General features: G+C 54.9%; 1 non-coding gene across 1 annotated transcript; it reads left to right on the top strand.

Moving 5' to 3' along the window:
- The first annotated feature begins 7,366 nt into the window (after window positions 1–7,366).
- Window positions 7,367–9,205, top strand: LOC145656647 (18S ribosomal RNA). Its single transcript, XR_014122250.1, has one exon. It is a non-coding gene; the product is annotated as an 18S ribosomal RNA (ribosomal RNA).
- Window positions 9,206–10,000: the final 795 nt, after the last annotated feature.

The raw sequence follows: 10,000 nt of genomic DNA, 5'->3' as shown, positions 1-10,000 counted from the left end.
CTTTGCTGGGCATGAATGTGTTTGAACTCTTGGGCCTGGAAGTCTGGTAGTAGTAGTATGATTTAAAGGCACAAAGTGATTGAAGTGTGCCCAGGCCCAGAGCTACTTTGCTGGGCATGACTGTGTTTGACCTCTTGGGCCTGGAAGTCTGGTGGTAGTAGTAGTATGATTTAAAGGCACAAAGTGATTGAAGTGTGCCCAGGCCCAGAGCTACTTTGCTGGGCATGAATGTGTTTGAACTCTTGGGCCTGGAAGTCTGGTAGTAGTAGTAGTAGTAGTAGTAGTAGTAGTAGTAGTAGTAGTAGTATGATTTAAAGGTACAAAGTGAATGAAGTGTGCCCAGGCCCAGAGCTACTTTGCTGGGCATGACTGTGTTTGACGTCTTGGGCCTGGAAGTCTGGTAGTAGTAGTATGATTTAAAGGTACAAAGTGAATGAAGTGTGCCCAGGCCCAGAGCTACTTTGCTGGGCATGACTGTGTTTGACCTCTTGGCTCTGGAAGTCTATTTCTAGGCTTATATAAAGGGTCAAACTTCTTGAAGTGTGCCCAGGCCCAGAGCTACTTTGCTGGGCATGACTGTGTTTGACCTCTGGGGCCTGGAAGTCTGGTAGTAGTAGTATGATTTAAAGGCACAAAGTGATTGAAGTGTGCCCAGGCCCAGAGCTACTTTGCTGGGCATGACTGTGTTTGACCTCTTGGGCCTGGAAGTCTGGTAGTAGTAGTAGTAGTAGTAGTAGTAGTAGTAGTAGTAGTATGATTTAAAGGTACAAAGTGAATGAAGTGTGCCCAGGCCCAGAGCTACTTTGCTGGGCATGACTGTGTTTGACGTCTTGGGCCTGGAAGTCTGGTAGTAGTAGTATGATTTAAAGGTACAAAGTGAATGAAGTGTGCCCAGGCCCAGAGCTACTTTGCTGGGCATGACTGTGTTTGACCTCTTGGCTCTGGAAGTCTATTTCTAGGCTTATATAAAGGGTCAAACTTCTTGAAGTGTGCCCAGGCCCAGAGCTACTTTGCTGGGCATGACTGTGTTTGACCTCTGGGGCCTGGAAGTCTGGTAGTAGTAGTATGATTTAAAGGCACAAAGTGATTGAAGTGTGCCCAGGCCCAGAGCTACTTTGCTGGGCATGAATGTGTTTGAACTCTTGGGCCTGGAAGTCTATTTCTAGGCTTATATAAAGGGTCAAACTTCTTGAAGTGTGCCCAGGCCCAGAGCTACTTTGCTGGGCATGACTGTGTTTGACCTCTTGGGCCTGGAAGTCTGGTAGTAGTAGTAGTAGTAGTAGTAGTAGTAGTAGTAGTAGTAGTAGTATGATTTAAAGGTACAAAGTGAATGAAGTGTGCCCAGGCCCACAGCTACTTTGCTGGGCATGACTGTGTTTGACCTCTTGGGCCTGAAAGTCTATTTCTAGGCTTATATAAAGGGTCAAACTTCTTGAAGTGTGCCCAGGCCCAGAGCTACTTTGCTGGGCATGACTGTGTTTGACCTCTGGGGCCTGGAAGTCTGGTAGTAGTAGTATGATTTAAAGACACAAAGTGATTGAAGTGTGCCCAGGCCCAGAGCTACTTTGCTGGGCATGAATGTGTTTGAACTCTTGGGCCTGGAAGTCTGGTAGTAGTAGTATGATTTAAAGGTACAAAGTGAATGAAGTGTGCCCAGGCCCAGAGCTACTTTGCTGTGCATGACTGTGTTTGACCTCTTGGCTCTGGAAGTCTATTTCTAGGCTTATATAAAGGGTCAAACTTCTTGAAGTGTGCCCAGGCCCAGAGCTACTTTGCTGGGCATGACTGTGTTTGACCTCTGGGGCCTGGAAGTCTGGTAGTAGTAGTATGATTTAAAGGCACAAAGTGATTGAAGTGTGCCCAGGCCCAGAGCTACTTTGCTGGGCATGATTCTGTGACCTCTTGGGTCTGGAAATGTGGTACTTTGAAGGATTAAAAGAGTGAAACGGTCTGAAGTGTGCGCAGGTGTAAAGCAACCTTGCTAGGCATGAAGGTGTGACCTCCAGGGCCTGGAAGTCTGGTGGTAGTAGTAGTATGATTTAAAGGCACAAAGTGATTGAAGTGTGCCCAGGCCCAGAGCTACTTTGCTGGGCATGACTGTGTTTGACCTCTTGGGCCTGGAAGTCTGGTGGTAGTAGTAGTATGATTTAAAGGCACAAAGTGATTGAAGTGTGCCCAGGCCCAGAGCTACTTTGCTGGGCATGACTGTGTTTGACCTCTTGGCTCTGGAAGTCTATTTCTAGGCTTATATAAAGGGTCAAACTTCTTGAAGTGTGCCCAGGCCCAGAGCTACTTTGCTGGGCATGACTGTGTTTGACCTCTGGGGCCTGGAAGTCTGGTAGTAGTAGTATGATTTAAAGGCACAAAGTGATTGAAGTGTGCCCAGGCCCAGAGCTACTTTGCTGGGCATGAATGTGTTTGAACTCTTGGGCCTGGAAGTCTATTTCTAGGCTTATATAAAGGGTCAAACTTCTTGAAGTGTGCCCAGGCCCAGAGCTACTTTGCTGGGCATGACTGTGTTTGACCTCTTGGGCCTGGAAGTCTGGTAGTAGTAGTAGTAGTAGTAGTAGTAGTAGTAGTAGTAGTAGTAGTATGATTTAAAGGTACAAAGTGAATGAAGTGTGCCCAGGCCCACAGCTACTTTGCTGGGCATGACTGTGTTTGACCTCTTGGGCCTGAAAGTCTATTTCTAGGCTTATATAAAGGGTCAAACTTCTTGAAGTGTGCCCAGGCCCAGAGCTACTTTGCTGGGCATGACTGTGTTTGACCTCTGGGGCCTGGAAGTCTGGTAGTAGTAGTATGATTTAAAGACACAAAGTGATTGAAGTGTGCCCAGGCCCAGAGCTACTTTGCTGGGCATGAATGTGTTTGAACTCTTGGGCCTGGAAGTCTGGTAGTAGTAGTATGATTTAAAGGTACAAAGTGAATGAAGTGTGCCCAGGCCCAGAGCTACTTTGCTGTGCATGACTGTGTTTGACCTCTTGGCTCTGGAAGTCTATTTCTAGGCTTATATAAAGAGTCAAACTTCTTGAAGTGTGCCCAGGCCCAGAGCTACTTTGCTGGGCATGACTGTGTTTGACCTCTGGGGCCTGGAAGTCTGGTAGTAGTAGTATGATTTAAAGGCACAAAGTGATTGAAGTGTGCCCAGGCCCAGAGCTACTTTGCTGGGCATGATTCTGTGACCTCTTGGGTCTGGAAATGTGGTACTTTGAAGGATTAAAAGAGTGAAACGGTCTGAAGTGTGCGCAGGTGTAAAGCAACCTTGCTAGGCATGAAGGTGTGACCTCCAGGGCCTGGAAGTCTGGTGGTAGTAGTAGTATGATTTAAAGGCACAAAGTGATTGAAGTGTGCCCAGGCCCAGAGCTACTTTGCTGGGCATGACTGTGTTTGACCTCTTGGGCCTGGAAGTCTGGTGGTAGTAGTAGTATGATTTAAAGGCACAAAGTGATTGAAGTGTGCCCAGGCCCAGAGCTACTTTGCTGGGCATGAATGTGTTTGAACTCTTGGGCCTGGAAGTCTATTTCTAGGCTTATATAAAGGGTCAAACATCTTGAAGTGTGCCCAGGCCCAGAGCTACTTTGCTGTGCATGACTGTGGTTGACCTCTTGGCCCTGGAAGTCTGGTGGTAGTAGTAGTATGATTTAAAGGCACAAAGTGAATGAAGTGTGCCCAGGCCCAGAGCTACTTTGCTGGGCATGAATGTGTTTGAACTCTTGGGCCTGGAAGTCTGGTAGTAGTAGTAGTAGTAGTAGTAGTAGTAGTAGTAGTATGATTTAAAGGCACAAAGTGCTTGAAGTGTGCCCAGGCCCAGAGCTACTTTGCTGTGCATGACTGTGTGACCTCTTGGCCCTGGAATTCTGGTGGTAGTAGTAGTAGTAGTAGTATGATTTAAAGGTACAAAGTGAATGAAGTGTGCCCAGGCCCAGAGCCAGGCCTGGGCAGCAGGGGGCGCTCCTGGCCATGCCCAGCGAGTTTCGTGCGAATCGGACCTGGTCCGGAAGAGATACGAAGGGAAAACTCATTACTCGTCGGGGTGGCACATCCAGGCTCTCGACCCTCCCAAAGCGTCCGACCAGGGTGCACCCTGCCGGGCATGGTTAGCCGCCAGCCCCCTTCCTGGAGGTCTGGTTGGCACGGGGTTTTGATTTATCGGTTTCATATCTCTGGGCTCCTTGGGAGCAGAAAGTCGGTTGAGGGCCCTTTGGAAAGAGCCGGGGCTGCCGTTTAACGCTGTCCAAGCGGCAGGCGAAGCGCACCCACCGTTTTTACGCTATGATTTTTTAAAACCGCCGGGGCGGCAAACACAGGGCCGGTCGGGTTTGAAGACGAATATCTCTTCGGCCCTTGGGAGGAGAGAAGCAGCGCGGGTCACCTTTGAACGCGCTCGCTGCCAGGAACGTCTGGCGTAAAAGTTTCGTGGGAATCGGACGTTCCTAGGCTGAGAAGCGAGCGCCCGCCCTCGGGCGGTCGGGGGCCCCTTTCTCATTCCCCGTCTGGGCTAAAAATACGAGGTCGGACCCGATGGACTCGGGAGACTGGAGAGTACCAGGGAGACCCTGGAAGCAGGCGACCCGACCCACGCTTCGCTGTCTCCTCGGCCCTCGGGAGTAGAAGCGCGGGGACGGTGGCGTGGGCAGCAGGGGGCGCTCCTGGCCATGCCCAGCGAGTTTCGTGCGAATCGGACCTGGTCCGGAAGAGATACGAAGGGAAAACTCATTACTCGTCGGGGTGGCACATCCAGGCTCTCGACCCTCCCAAAGCGTCCGACCAGGGTGCACCCTGCCGGGCATGGTTAGCCGCCAGCCCCCTTCCTGGAGGTCTGGTTGGCACGGGGTTTTGATTTATCGGTTTCATATCTCTGGGCTCCTTGGGAGCAGAAAGTCGGTTGAGGGCCCTTTGGAAAGAGCCGGGGCTGCCGTTTAACGCTGTCCAAGCGGCAGGCGAAGCGCACCCACCGTTTTTACGCTATGATTTTTTAAAACCGCCGGGGCGGCAAACACAGGGCCGGTCGGGTTTGAAGACGAATATCTCTTCGGCCCTTGGGAGGAGAGAAGCAGCGCGGGTCACCTTTGAACGCGCTCGCTGCCAGGAACGTCTGGCGTAAAAGTTTCGTGGGAATCGGACGTTCCTAGGCTGAGAAGCGAGCGCCCGCCCTCGGGCGGTCGGGGGCCCCTTTCTCATTCCCCGTCTGGGCTAAAAATACGAGGTCGGACCCGATGGACTCGGGAGACTGGAGAGTACCAGGGAGACCCTGGAAGCAGGCGACCCGACCCACGCTTCGCTGTCTCCTCGGCCCTCGGGAGTAGAAGCGCGGGGACGGTGGCGTGGGCAGCAGGGGGCGCTCCTGGCCATGCCCAGCGAGTTTCGTGCGAATCGGACCTGGTCCGGAAGAGATACGAAGGGAAAACTCATTACTCGTCGGGGTGGCACATCCAGGCTCTCGACCCTCCCAAAGTGTCCGACCAGGGTGCACCCTGCCGGGCTAAGAGAACAGCCAGGTGAACCCTGGAGGTTCCGAACTCCAGACCCCTGGACCCGACGGCTCAGTCCGCCTCAGGTGCACTACAGAGGTCCTCGGGCTGTCCCTGAGTGCATTAAAACGGAAATCAGAATTACTCCCCCGGGTGGCACTTCCAGGCTCTCGACCCTCCCAAAGTGTCCGACCAGGGTGCACCCTGCTGGGCATGGTTAGCCGCCAGCCCCCTTCCTGGAGGTCTGGTTGGCACGGGGTTTTGCAAATAGGTCCCGTCGGGTATATGGGAGAGCAAAGAGAATCAATGGGGTCCAAGCACTAAATTCATCCAGTGGCGTTCTCTGGAAGCCCAAGGGGAGTCCGAGGGGTGTTCGGCCGGCAAGGGGAGCTCTCCCTCGGACACATGATCAAACGCCTGTCCCCTACCGGAAAGTGGTGTGCTCTGGATGCCCCCCCCCCCCCCCATCCCCCGAGGGGGGTGCTTATCCCGCGAGGGGAGCCCTCCTCGGGTTAAGTGAACCATCATGCCGATTCCCCTATGGAAGTGGGCACATCCAGGCACACAGTCTGCTTTGCTCTCCCCGACCCGAGTGCGTCTGTTGGGCTGAGTGTACGCCCAGGCAACTGGATCCAATGGCTCAGTCCGCCGCAGCGTGCTTCGACGATGGGTCGTACAGCCATGCCACCAGGGTGGGCGTGTTTGTAAATGTACCAGTGGATTCTCGTCGGCCTGCCACATCCATGGTATCGACCCACCAGGCCTGTCCGACCAGGGGTTGACCCTGGACGGGCACGGTCTGTGGTTTGGCCCTTGTCCTAGATGAAATCGGGCACGGGGTTTTCTGGCCAGGTACCATCGGGTTACTGGGAGAGCGGCTTCGGTCTCCAGGTGAGACCAATGGTGAAGCAGCACGAGGCAATGGAGAGCATGCAAAGCGATGGGGAAGCCATGCACGGCAATGGCCACGAAAAAAAAAAAAAAATCACCACGGAAGGAACGTGAAGAACAAGGAGGAGTGTAGTGACACTGCCCAAAGCTGCCCGGTGTTGCAGGGGTCTATTGGTGTGTTGCTTCCTTGTTTGGTAGAGTGGAGTACCAGACCCGCCAGGGGTAGGCAAACCATTCCCCCTACGGTAAGTGAGGAGCCAGCCATTTGACGAGCGGGTGTCCACGTGTACGGGTGCGAGCGCTATCCCCCCACACGGGGTTAGGCCACGGCCTTAGGTGGACGTCTGCCGACCAGCCCCGGCTGATCCAGAACTTCTGATGTGGAGAGCGGTTTTGACAGATCCTCCCTGGTTCTAGCGGGTCAAGCCTCTGATGGGGGGTGGGGGTTATTTGTAACCCATCCCAGAACTCTCTGGGGGAGACTCAGACGGCCAGTCTGTCTACTCAGTTGTCCTATACTGGTGTCTGTGGTTTGGGAGGAAGGGAGTGCCCTGCTTTGTTGGCCTCCTCTTCAAACCTACCTGGGCCCACGAATCACTCTTCTTGGTTACATCACGAAACGTAGGTTGAGCGAGGCTAGGGGGGAGGGAATTCGACGAGGTCTTTCCCTTGTCCCCCCACCAGCGGCCCACGAAAATCAAAACGGCGTGAAGAGAGGGAACGCCGAAAGCACCTGGAGTCGGCCGTCCGCACCTCCGGAGGAGGTGGACGGGGTACGGTGCGGGCATGACCGGATGGGACAGCTTTGCATCAAGGTGAGAGGTCGGCGTCCGAAGGCCAGAGGGCGGTGCGCGAGCACGTTTACACTGGCCGCGGAAGCTGTCCTGGGTAGCCCTGTATGGCGTCTGGACCTGACGGCGCACGCACTTACAACCCGCTGCTTCCTAGCCCCCGGAAGGGGAGGCGGATGTCACTCGTGGTTCATCCCAGACCACGGTGCAAACTACCTGGTTGATCCTGCCAGTAACATATGCTTGTCTCAAAGATTAAGCCATGCAGGTCTAAGTGCACACGGCCGGTACAGTGAAACTGCGAATGGCTCATTAAATCAGTTATGGTTCCTTTGATCGCTCCACACGTTACTCGGATAACTGTGGTAATTCTAGAGCTAATACATGCAAACGAGCGCTGACCCTTCGGGGGATGCGTGCATTTATCAGACCCAAAACCCATCCGGGGGGCTCGGGCCCCCCGGCCGCTTTGGTGACTCTAGATAACCTCGGGCCGATCGCGCGCCCTCCGCGGCGGCGACGTCTCATTCGAATGTCTGCCCTATCAACTTTCGATGGTACCATAGTCGGCTACCATGGTGACCACGGGTAACGGGGAATCAGGGTTCGATTCCGGAGAGGGAGCCTGAGAAACGGCTACCACATCCAAGGAAGGCAGCAGGCGCGCAAATTACCCATTCCCGACACGGGGAGGTAGTGACGAAAAATAACGATACAGGTCTCTTTCGAGGCCCTGTAATCGGAATGAGCGTATCCTAAACCCATGGGTGAGGACCCATTGGAGGGCAAGTCTGGTGCCAGCAGCCGCGGTAATTCCAGCTCCAATAGCGTATATTAAAGTTGCTGCAGTTAAAAAGCTCGTAGTTGGATGTCGGGAGTGGGCTGGCGGTCCGCCGCGAGGCGTGCCACCGCCTGTCTCAGACCCTGTCTCCCGGTGCCCCCCGGATGCCCTTGGCTGGGTGTCCGGACGGGGCTCGGAGCGTTTACTTTGAAAAAATTAGAGTGTTCAAAGCGGGCCCGCTTCTCGCCTGAATACCTGAGCTAGGAATAATGGAATAGGACTCCGGTTCTATTTTGTGGGTTTCCTGAACCAGGGCCATGATTAAGAGGGACGGCCGGGGGCATTCGTATTGCGCCGCTAGAGGTGAAATTCTTGGACCGGCGCAAGACGGACGAAAGCGAAAGCATTTGCCAAGAATGTTTTCATTAATCAAGAACGAAAGTCGGAGGTTCGAAGACGATCAGATACCGTCGTAGTTCCGACCGTAAACTATGCCGACCCGCGATCCGGCGGCGTTATTCCCATGACCCGCCGGGCAGCGTGAGGGAAACCACGAGTCTGTGGGTTCCGGGGGGAGTATGGTTGCAAAGCTGAAACTTAAAGGAATTGACGGAAGGGCACCACCAGGAGTGGAGCCTGCGGCTTAATTTGACTCAACACGGGAAACCTCACCCGGCCCGGACACGGAAAGGATTGACAGATTGATAGCTCTTTCTCGATTCTGTGGGTGGTGGTGCATGGCCGTTCTTAGTTGGTGGAGCGATTTGTCTGGTTAATTCCGATAACGAACGAGACTCCGGCATGCTAAATAGTTACGCGGCCCTCCGCGGTCGGCGTCAAACTTCTTAGAGGGACAAGTGGCGTTCAGCCACGCGAGATGGAGCAATAACAGGTCTGTGATGCCCTTAGATGTCCGGGGCTGCACGCGCGCCACAATGGTTGGATCAGCGTGTGCCTACCCTACACCGAGAGGTGCGGGTAATCCGCTGAACCCCATTCGTGATGGGGACTGGGGATTGCAATTATTCCCCATGAACGAGGAATTCCCAGTAAGCGCGGGTCATAAGCTCGCGTTGATTAAGTCCCTGCCCTTTGTACACACCGCCCGTCGCTACTACCGATCGGATGGTTTAGTGAGGTCCTCGGATCGGCCCCGCCGGGGCTCCTCGCGGGCCTTGGCGGAGCGCCGAGAAGTCGATCAAACTTGACTATCTAGAGGAAGTAAAAGTCGTAACAAGGTTTTCGTAGGTGAACCTGCGAAAGGATCATTAACGGGTAACGCTGTCCGGCGTGCCTCCTCTCCCGACCCCCTCGACTTCGCCGTCCCCCCGCGTCGGGGCCCAGGGTCGAAAGGGTCTTCGGGGTTGCTGTTACACGTGGTCGCTTGCAGGTCAGGCTGGACAGAAGGCATAAAGGAGGAGCCTAGTCCCTCCCACCCCTTCCTCGTCCTCCGCCTCTTCCTCCGCGTCGTCCTTCAGCACCCCCCCCCCGCAGGCCCCGGTATTCTCTGGGTTCCAGCGCGAGAGACGCGTCGTTCAAAAAACTCGGCGTCCCCGCTCGTCGGGCGAAGGCCGGTTTCCCCTCACCTTGCCGGCAGGAGAAGCGCCTGCGAGTCGAGCGGGTCGTACGGGTCCGTCCCGCGCCCTCCCTCTCGCTCGCACGGCCGCTGCCTCCGTCCACCGCGAGGGGTTTTCCTATTTTGTTGTCCTTGTCATTCATCCCCGTCCCCTTGCTCGCTGACGAGCGGACTTTCCGGGGGGGGTTGCGAGCGCTGCTCCTCGTGGGGCAGGCCATGGCCCTTCCTGTGTTCGTCCGCCCACCGGCGTCCTGGGGCGTGGTGGTGGTGGGTGGCGCAGCCGGTTCCCCTGCTTCTCTCTCTCAGAAAGGAGTCTCAGGGGGACCCCCGGCAGGTACCTAGGGCTTGGCCCACGCTACGTGAGTTCCACCCCTTTCGAGGGGTCGGACGGGGCGGGCGCGGAGGGCCGCGGTTCAAAGACTGACTCGTCTGCCACGTGGGGCGTGTGGGCAAAGCGCAACCCCGCGCCCGTTTCAACACTCGCAGACGG

The sequence above is a fragment of the Electrophorus electricus genome, unplaced genomic scaffold (genome assembly GCF_041902795.1).
Source record: "Electrophorus electricus isolate QZ-2024a unplaced genomic scaffold, ASM4190279v1 Scaffold84, whole genome shotgun sequence".
Classification (NCBI taxonomy): Eukaryota; Metazoa; Chordata; class Actinopteri; order Gymnotiformes; family Gymnotidae; genus Electrophorus; species Electrophorus electricus.
This window is presented reverse-complemented; position numbering and strand designations above follow the sequence as displayed.